Source organism: Haliotis rubra, unplaced genomic scaffold (assembly GCF_003918875.1).
Source record: "Haliotis rubra isolate DU_JTF1 unplaced genomic scaffold, ASM391887v1 Scf189, whole genome shotgun sequence".
Classification (NCBI taxonomy): domain Eukaryota; kingdom Metazoa; phylum Mollusca; class Gastropoda; order Lepetellida; family Haliotidae; genus Haliotis; species Haliotis rubra.
Genome location: NW_025765880.1, coordinates 303,164 through 314,553, shown reverse-complemented (window position 1 = coordinate 314,553; position 11,390 = coordinate 303,164).

Here is an 11,390-nt window from a genome sequence, read left to right as displayed (position 1 = left end):
CCGAACGCGTGGGACCAGTGAAAAGTTAGGAGATAAACGTACTGTGTTGGGAAATTAGATGAAAGTTAGGCAGAATCGATAGTCTCTAAATTTCATTTGGAACCTCACGCTACGCCTAACATTCATCTAAATTCTGCCTAACATTCAGCTAATTTTCCAACACAATACGTTTATCTCCTAACTTTTTCACTGGTCCCACGCGTTCGGTTCCAAATGAAATTTAGAGACCATAACCGATTTAAAATCGAACTCCGTCCTTCCGCGGAAGACACTGCGAAATCCGGCATGGTGCAAGAGGCGAATTGAACTCGTCTGTGAAGGGAGTGGAAGGTGCGTTCGTATTTTTTTAAACATTGCAACATTTTTAATATTCTGTCCAAAGAAAACTAACTACTGTTTATTCAATGCAATAATGTAATACCTAAGAGCTTGGTTTATATAATCCCAACTCCACACGACCGAAACCAGCCTTTTGTTTTGGGTGCCGTGTTACTCTAACCCCCCTGGCCATACTATAATGGAATCGTCTTACCTACTTATTTTTCTTGGAAGTGCAGTCTGTAGAGTTGTTGACAGTTACGCAACAGTTTGAAATGGCGGACAGCCAGTGTTTACATTTTGAGTGACAGTGGAAAATACTTGACTGACTGTCGAATGTGAACCCTGCAGAATCGAAGAATAGATCATTTTCTGATCGACCTACGACCTGTAACTATTCAAAGATTTGTATGACCAGCGAGTGTTGATCATGATTTCACTTACATAGGCTGTAGGTGCCTCCACCCCGGCATGCGACGAAAAGAGTGACAGTGCTGCTTTGTGTACATGCGACTAACTTGGGATTCCTTGGAACATTGTTTTCATCGTTTGGGACTGGATTGTGGCCAAACTTTTTTCAAAGTGTACGAACATAGATCACCAGCAGTGACAGCTTTGTGGGGAAGCTGGCAGAGAGCAGAATTCTGATGGTTCAATTTTTGACATGTATTTCTTGAACGATGCAACAGGACATGATGTGTGTGAGTGGCATAAATTTTGTGTTTCGCCTGACCGTTATCTTGCGAATTTCCCATTCTAATGATTCTAAACGGAAACAAATATACCATTTACCAGGTAGGTAAATGTTTAGTAATGATTTGCTGCACATTTTGTATAGATAGGGATGAAAGTTACAAGGCTTTCTGATTTACATGTTAGATATTGTTTGTTTATGTTTGGGGTTGTGTATTGTAATTGAGTTTGAATATATTTATTATAGAAGGTTATATGATAGTGAGGTTCCCAAATAATTGTGGAGGAATATTTTGTATTTTGTAATTGTATTTTTCGAGTTTTAATAAATGTATTTCCATCACGTCTGTTGTGTTGATATTAGCCATGTTGATGGTCAAGCTGATGCGGCAGTGTTGTATACGTGCGCAGTGAAGCGGTCATGAAATCAGACGAATTTTCAATCCAAAATTGATATCGTCTAAGTTTATTGATTGACCAATCAAAATCGAGCATTTCACGTAGCCATGGTAGAATTTATGCTTACATGAGGACATGAACGAGAGTTTCAGTGAAATGTCTAACAAGATAGTTTAAATATAAAAATGACATGTGTAGAATGATATATGTTCTGGAAGAGAAGAATACTGAAATTGCCAGTCTTAAGATTAGAACCCAGGAACTATGGGCAAGTGAAGAAAAACTACAAAAAGAGGTATCAGCATTAAAAGATGAACTGGAGAGAAAATGCATTGAGTGTAGTGATATTCAAGAAACTATGGATTCACAGATTAAAGTGATCAACAAACGTACAAGTGCGATTGATGGTAAAATAGATTGCATGAATGTTCGCTCAAAGCTGTCTTACTCAGAAACAGTCAAACATGTCTCTCATCAATGAACACTGGCTCAGTGACCAGACAGCCTCATTCCTGGACACCGTACACAGCGACTTCGATGTCTACTCCAGATGCAGCTGTGATCCCTCAACACATCACAGAGGAATCGGAGGGGTTTGTGTTTTCGTACGAAAAGGCAAGTGGTGTAATGTAACTGTGCTGGATACTCCAGAAATTGACCATGTCTTAGCAATCAATCTTCAACTTAAGACTGTGAATATGTATGTGATCGGGACAAGACTGCCGTCTACAAATGTCCCGGACAGTGTCAACCGAGAACAGTTACAGTACACGATGGACCTATTTGATATATATTCACAGCAGGGGACGGCCATACTTGCTGGGGATTTCAATGCAGACATTCGTCATTGTGTTAACAATAAAACCAGATCTCGTCTGTTACAGAGAGCACTGGATGAACGATCTTTATACTCGGTTGTACCCTTGGACGATGAGGCTAAGTATACATTCTCAACAAAATGTAAAGAGGTGAAAACTATATTGGATTACGTATTTGTACATATTGACAATTTACATAACGTAGCTGGTCACACTATTGACCGTACTATTCCATACAATGTATCTGATCATAAACCTATTCTAGTATGTCTTGATTTAGAATCCCCAAATGTTATCTACGGTGGATCTAAATTAAGTTGGAGGAAAGCCTCTGAAACAGATCGTATGTTATATCGTTATGAAACAGAAAGTTATTTCTGTAACGATATATGTAACCCTTCCCACTTTTCATCCAATGCCGACTTCATTGAGTCATATAATCAATCAATTACAAACGCACTTACTGCATCTGCAATCATGTATATCCCTTCTTCCAAATTCCACCCACATCTTAAACCTTACTGGAAAAAAGATGATTTCCAAGATCTTCATTTTGATATGCGCTGCAAAAGACGTTTCTGGATAGAGAATGGGAAATCACATAATCAAAATGATAATTCCAATGCATCCTACAAAAAGGCAAAACGTATCTTTCGAAGGCAGCATCGAAAATCTAAACAATCTCTTTTAGATAACAGATTTGATGAAGTTTGTGAAGCTGCTGAAGTTGATATCCAGGAATATTTTAAGGCCAGTAAACGGTATAAACGAAATTCTGGTACTATTAACACCCTAGTATATGATGGTAATACAGGCGCAGATGATGAAAGCATATGCAATATTTTTGGTGAATATTTCAAGCATCTTTCGGTTCCCCATTTAGACAGTGCCTTTGATAGTGCTTTTTCAGATGAATGCGAAATGTATGTTTCTGAAACTGAAGCCAAACAATCTGAAGCAGATGATATTACCTCCCCCTTATCATGTGATATTACATTTAGAGAGGTACTAAATGCAGTGAAAGGGTTAAAAAACAACAAAGCCCCGGGCCCAGATTGTCTGAGCAATGAACATATCAAATACGCAGGGTGATCATTAATCACTCATATTGTCGCCTTGTTTAATGACATCATCAGATATGAGTACATGCCACTTATGTATAATCTTGGCGAAATTCTCCCATTACACAAAGTTAAAGGCAAAAGCAAAATTGATCCATCTAACTACCGTGGTATAACGTTAACATCTACGCTGAGTAATCTCCTGGAATGTCTGCTCCTAGATAGAATTGAGAAATGGACAGATAATAACACTTCCTTCCCCCACCCTTTCCAGTTTGGTTTCAGAAAACACGCATGAGCTGAGATGGCAGCGCTTACGCTCACTGAAACCATTGCATATTAATATGGTATCCAGGAAGAAATTAAACAATATGTAGTATGTTCTAAATTTTTATGTAAAAAGAAATGGTCAAGAATGGTACGGGAAAAGGTCTTACAATGTGATAGACAAGCAGCAGAGTATGCCATGCAGTCAAGGCTGTCATTGATACGGTATCAGTCAATAAGATCGGACGGTGTAAATCGACTATGGCAACTGGTATACAGACCAAGATACTATAAACGTATTGGTTTTCTTATTAAACTGGGTTCTGTCCCCATTCAGTCGAAGGAATGTGAGTGTGGTACACGATATTTTAAAGCACGTCTTTATGACTTGTAAGATTAATATTGCTGAAAGAAATGTCTTATTTGAACAAATCTGTGACTTACTTGATGTTAATATGTTTGTAAAATTATGGACCTACGGTGATAATGATGAATTTCTAAAATTTCTACTTGGCGGAATACCGGAAGATGTAAAGGACCAGCTAAACTATGATGTGTGGGCAAATGTTATAATATGTGTCTCAAATTCTGTATCTAAATGGAAAAATATTTATAACTGTTGTATTTCACCTTACCAACCTGTATAAATTATTTCATGTGCATTTCTGTTGTATCATGTACCATTAATATGACTGAATAATATACATATACATTTGTAATCTTCAAACTATGGAGGAAATAAAGAGTATCTATCTATCTATCTATCTATCTATCTATCTATCTATCTATCTATCTATCTATCTATCTATCTATGAGTTATTTGAAATTTGACCTTCAACTTATTGTGTTTGGTCTAAAGGGAAGTATAAATGATGATGACGAGTATCACCTACCGTTGAATTGTTTATCTATAAATATAACGTACTGAAATGCCTAATTTTTAATCACTTTAAACATTATATCCACAACAGGTATACCATGGAAACAAGTATTGCTTATAGCAAAAGCCAAAATTCTATACCAAGTGGATGCCGGACAATGAACTAGCTAATTAGACTTGGTTTTCAGTGATCTCTATTTCATGGGAACAAGAACTCTTGATTACTTAAATTTATGTTTGGAAGTGGCTATTTTAAACTTGTTTATGGTTTAGTACAGAATGTGAGCGAATCTGTGTGTGAATGAGCGGGTATGCCGGTGTTAAATGTGTCTAGATATCTGAGTCCACAATATCATGCCTCTAATATGAACCTTACAGAATTGATATGCAAAACTATAGCTTTTGGAACTCATGTAATAACCTTGCTTATGTTTCCTAAATTTGTTTATATATCTTTTTTTTATCTGATTTCGGCTTAGCACTACCCTGGGTGTCTGGTTTTGTCTGTAACAGGGACTCAGAAATGAAACATTAATTTACGAAAAAACATTTTTTATTCGACCTAACTACTGATAAAAACATGAAATATACGAAGTAGTATTGCTGTTCAATAACAACTATTGCTCATAAAATAGACTATTAGGAACACCCATTCACCTTTAGTTCCACCCTCCCTGTAAATCTGTACACGCTGTATTTCGTTGCGTGGTCTGAGTGGGGTAGCCTCCTGATTCCCCACATGGGTACAATGTGTGAACCCATTTCTGGTGTCCCCCACCTTGATATTGCTGGAATATCGCTAAAAGCGGCTACTTTTGTAAACAATTTGTGTAGATTCCAAACATTAATTAAATTCTGTTTTTCATATATATCACCTCTAGAACAATTGTACGGGTTTACCTGTGAAGATTCGGGTTGAAGTTGATCTTCGGCAACCCATATTGGTCGTATAAGACGACTAGCACGATAGGATGGACTCGCTGATACAACTGATGCATGGCATTGTATCCCACTTACGTAAATTGATGCTTATAATATCAACCTCAGAGTTGTCTAGTCGAGACTCGATTTGTTTTAGATGGAATATTGCTGACTGCAGTGTGACACCACAAGTGAGTGAGTTTAGTTTTATGTTACTTTCAGCAATATTCCAGCAATAACACGACGGGGGACACCAGAAACGGGCTTCACACATTGTGCCCATCGAACCCGGGCCTTCGGCGTTACGAGCTTTAGCCACTAGGCTACCCCACCGCCCCCTCACCACAGGAGATTATTAAGGCAAAATGCGACCATCAAAGACATATATTGTCTTACTGTCCATTTATCAAAGACATATATTGTCTTACTGTCCATTTATAATGTTAAGGCCCCGTCAGTAACAACATAAACCTTGCTCCTTCTGAGAGATTTGGAGTACCAAGCACCTGCGTGTTATTATAAACAACAAACATCAACGAGTAGCAATGTCGACGTTCATGACTCCTGTCTCCATCAACACCAAAATATGGTCAAGGGACGATATGGCGACCACGAATTCAGTTGTGTGGATGATTGTTAACGTAGATTTGTTTTAGGTTTCAGAGGTGATGGTTGAATGTGGTCATCCATATCAGCGGACCATACACGGAGAAATGTACCCATGGCCGTATATACGGCGCGCGGACCCTGCGATTTTCTAACATTGGTGTCGCGATTATTTTTAGTACAGATATTTCACACAGTAAGACAATATGCTATGTTATTATAGGTAGCATTATTCCATACTCAGTGCAGTTTGTGGTATTTATACGAATACAACAAGAAACTTTCTTCATTTGATAACTGCAATAGTTTGGATGTTGAAGGCAAATATGCACACGGCCCTTTAACGCTAAAAATAGATATACAGTCATGTGACAGACATGTGACTAGCCTTGCAAAACAAAGGCGTGATCAATGCCAGCAGTACCTATCAACTTTTCGCCTTCGTATCTCGCAAAATAATGTAATGTAAAGTCGGGCATTACTTGTCTGCAAATATTCTGTCGCTACATGTAGATAGTATAGTTTTGACATGTACATGTATACAGCTTATGCAGATATTCTACAATTAACGCATTTTTAGTGTATTTTCATTCATTTTCGTTATCATTTTGAAACCCCAATCTTTTCAAGAATAACATTCATTTAACAGTTACTGTTAATGATACACAATCTATAATGAATTGATAGTTGATTAGGTTTAAATCTTTTGTTCCTGATAGATGCAATTGAATTTGAATATATGAATAAAAAATAACGTTTCATGTATCATGATTCATATTTGCCATAGTAAAAGATATATCCATAGCGTCTTATTGCATGCAGACGCTGACCGATTTCGTTCATTGCCTCAAATCTGTAGCCTTAATTATAGACAGTGTGACTTCATGTTGGGAACGCATTTCGGGAACATTCCCATTCCCCAATTATATTGTCAGAGTGGGTGAGTTTAGTTTTACGCCGCACTCAGCAATATTCCAGCTACATGGCGGCGGTCTGTAAATAATCGAGTCTGGACCACACAATCCAGTGATCTACGCCATGCATGAGCACCGATCTACGCTGTTGGAATACGATAACAAGTGAGCGAGTCTGTCCACCCGATGGGTTACTGAAGATCAACTCTAACCCGGATCTTCACGGGTTGATATTACCATAACAATAATCAAATATTACATATACTCAAAACAAATTCCATTCGTATTCTATGAAAATTTGCTTTGACTGCTTTCATACAATTAACTTACGGTTATTCTGGCAATATGCCCGAAATGGGTTCAAAACGAACAAGAAATAAGTCCAAAAGAGGTCAAGGACGATATAAAGCCCATCGAACCATCAGCCAAATAGGCTTCAATTGCCATCGATAATTCACCTTCAGTGAACGTCTATGTCGGAATCGCTCCAACGTACAAACAGCTGACAAGTCTAGGCCGTTACACCTGCGGACCTCCGCCATCCACGGGAGATAACTGTTATATATACTACCCTCTCCAGATATCACTTTTAACACGTGGTGTCCTTCGACAACTTCATGTTAAAACTTGGCGTTATTTATTCGCACTCAGTTTTCAAACGTACATAACTGTAATATATAAAACTGGAATTAAATTATGGTTTACAAATCGGGAATTGTAGTAGATTGCAACCACTCCTGATAGCAGTTATCGGTGTTGCAACGAACTTATTCCAACCAACATTCTAGTTGTTCTATGTATCATTGTAAATCCTTGTTTTAGTCGGACAAGTAATGTCGGACTGAACATATTGAAACCGCATTAGATGTCAGTCACTTCTTTATTTTATTTTTCATTAATTCTAAAAAGAAATGTATTGTGTGAGTCTAAAAAAAGGCGGTAACGCAGTCGGTGGAGTTACTAACATTTCCTATAACTAAGTATTGTGTTTTTGCTTCCGTTGCTATTCTGTTTTTAAACGATTGTAAAGTGTATGGGTGTAAACAAAAATATATACATAGTATGTTGTGACAAATATCAGAGTAACATTAACACCAGCATGTAATTGAATAACAAGTGGTATATAATTGGAATTTCATTTCAATATCAAATGTTCTCGTCACGATATGGCTGAAATATTGCCGATGTGACGTTAAATATTAACTCACTCACTCACTCACTATATAATTGGAGGAGGCCAGGTGGCGCTTGGTTGGTTGGTTCGTTCGTTATGGAAGTCATGTCAAAACCCGTAGGGCGTGGTTTGTATATATTGTACATCTACAGTGAAATACTTAGAATAGCTGATGGCATGTGAAAACTTTGAATACAGACACAGAAGACTCTGTATTGTAAAATGTGTTCCTAAGACGTTTCAAATGACCCATAAATCTTCCTTATATTTTCAGTCTAAAGTCTCCATGTTCGTTGAATTGGTATTTCCTATCGGGCCCATAATGACACATAAGATACTGGTGCCACAAGTTCACTAATAGCTTTCCTTCATTACAATCCAAAGAAGCAAATGTCAAAATTGTGTTTCAGTCAGTACTTTACATGTGCATCATTATCTCATGATAGCATGATAAAATGGACTCCCAAATATTTGCTATCTCTGTGATCTTAGAAGTTAACTTTGGTGATAGATCCAGTGTCTGCACGATGAATTTCATGAACGTGCGTTTGACTTGCATGGATTATGTACGAGATATTTAATGATTTTTTAAACTTTATGTATGCGGAATTAGATAAGGTTCCCTCTTGTACAGCTAGTAGGTCGAAGGTTAGATTGAATAAGTGTAAATCAGTTTATAAACCTTATTGGAGTGAGAATCTACAGTCACTGTGGGATGACGCTAAAGCTGCCGAGCGTGAGTGGTTACGTTGTTAATCTTTTGTATTGCGAAGGAAACTTCGCCATATCTATACCAGTCATAGAAAAGCTTTTGACAAGCAGCTACGCAAGGCTAAACGGGAGTATCAGTTGAAGGAGCAGCAACGACTATTAGATAAACACTCTGATAATAATCCTCGTAGTTTTTGGAAGACCATAGGCAGGTTGGGTATTTCAGAAGAACGTAAAGATACTGTTCCTTGGGAGGTTATTCTTGACAACGATTCTGTATCTTCTGATAGAGCAGTTGTCCTTGATAAATGGCGGAATGACTATAGCTCTTTATTTTCCAAACAAGAATCACCCAGTTTCAGTGATACCCATTTTTGTCATGTAAACAATGAAATTGACAACGGTCATGTGACCAGTCCAGTTAGCTATGACACAAGTGACCTAGACTCGCCCATTACCTTAGCAGAGGTCGAGCGTGCTATTGCACGTGCAGGACATGGGAAGGCGGCGGGTCCCGACTGTATACCGGCTGAGGCGTTGAAGAACAAGGCTTGCGTTAATATCCTTTTTCGTATTTACAGTTACTGTTTTGATAATAATATCTGCCCCCAAGCATGGCGTCATAGCATTATTAATCCTATATTAGGAAACCTGACTCTGACCCTCGTGACCCGTTGGGATATAGAGGCATCTCTTTGTTATCAGTCCCGTGTAAAAGTTTGTTATTATATGCAGATGACACAGCACTTATTGCTTCTGACGAGGTGTCGTTGCAGAGAATATTGGATGTTGTAGCTGATTGGTGCTTCCACTGGCGAATTCTTGTTAATATTCAGAAAACCAAAGTTATTCATTATCGTCCGAGATCGTTTATGAGATCTAAATTTGTCTTTACAATTGGTGATGATTGTGTTGATTATACTAACGCCGATTAATACTTGGGACTTTGGCTTGAGGAGAATCTTGATTTAAATTACACTGCTGAGGAAATAGCCAAGTCTGCTAATCGTGCACTGGGATAGGTGATGTGTACGTTTAAGTCCGTGGGCGGTATGGCTTATAGCGTTTTTAATACATTATACAATAACTTAGTGCAACCTATTCTGTCTTAAGGTGCAGCACTTTGGGGAACTAAGGATTTTAGTTGTATAAGCGCAGTACAGAACCGTGCTTGTAGATTTTTTATTGGTGTAAATAGCAAAACTCCCAATTTGGCAGTTAGGGGTGATATGGGATGGACTAGTACTTTGTCAAAACAGAGAACAGAAGTATTACGATTTTGGGATAAACTGCACCTGATAGATTGCCTTCTGTTATTAGCAGCTGGTCACAGCGTTTAGCCAAATCATCGGATAACATAGTGTCATCTTTATTACCATCGTAATGCTACAATCATATGCTACACATATGTAGGAGTGAATTGACTTTGTCATTTCAACATATACAGTTGTCAGATCATCAGGAGTGGCTACAGGAACTGTGGAATGACCAAGGTAATCCCATGGGTAGTAAGTTACGCACATATAGACAGTTTAAGTACACTGTTACTCCAGAACCATGCATGACTTCTATACTGCCTAGATGGCACCGTAGCGTTCTAGGTAAACTACGCTGTGGTACCTTCAATTAGAAATAGAACGTGGTAGATTTTCTCGTCCTATGTCTTCCCATATAATAAATGCATTCATCGCTGTAGGTGAATAAAATGCATATTTGGGAAGTGAAAATAGTTCATGTTTGAAAAGGACACAAATTCACGTTGTTAACAAATTAACAAAGTTGGACAAAGTCGAAAATAATGTAAATCTTAGACTGACATTTAGTCTCTAAAATGAACATATTTTACAGAAAATAAACTGTTTCATTAGATTTATTCATAAAATATACTACAAAAGAGCAGGGAAACTTTCTTCACTTTCAGAGACCCCGAAACTGTGGTAATCTAGACTTGCCACACATTCTAGACTTGCCACACATTCTAGACTTACATGGGCTGTATTGGGTGAATTTGTTTCAGCGTCTGTATGACAGACTATGACAATCTGCGATCATCGCATAATGGACTCCGAAGTGTGACACGTTCAGCGTGATTTATTGACCCGTGAAGACCTGGTAAGAATTGGTCTTCAGCAACCCATGCTTTATGTAAGAGGCGACTAACGGGATCGGGTCTTCAGGCTCAATGACTTGGTTGACACATGTCATCGTGTTCCATATTGTGTAGATCGATTGATTAATTGAGTTTAGCTCTACGTTGCTTTTAGCAATATCCCAGCAATATCACGGCGGGGACACCAGGAATGGGCTTCACATCGATGCTCACGCTGTTGATCAGTGGATTGTCTGGTAGAGACTCCATTATTTACAGACCGCCGCCATATAGCTGGAATATTGCTGAGTGCGGCGTTAAACAACAACCAACCAACTAACCAATGTGATGTATTACTGCACACTCTGTCACAACATTTAGCATATGACTAGCCCGAGAACCCATGCACCCTTACTTGAATCTGTCCGTTAATGATCTCGACGTGTTCACCTGAACACACCTACCTGGAGGAAACTGACGGTTAATGAAACTTTTTCATAATTAACAAATATTTTTCATAAATTCAGCATGAAGCTTTG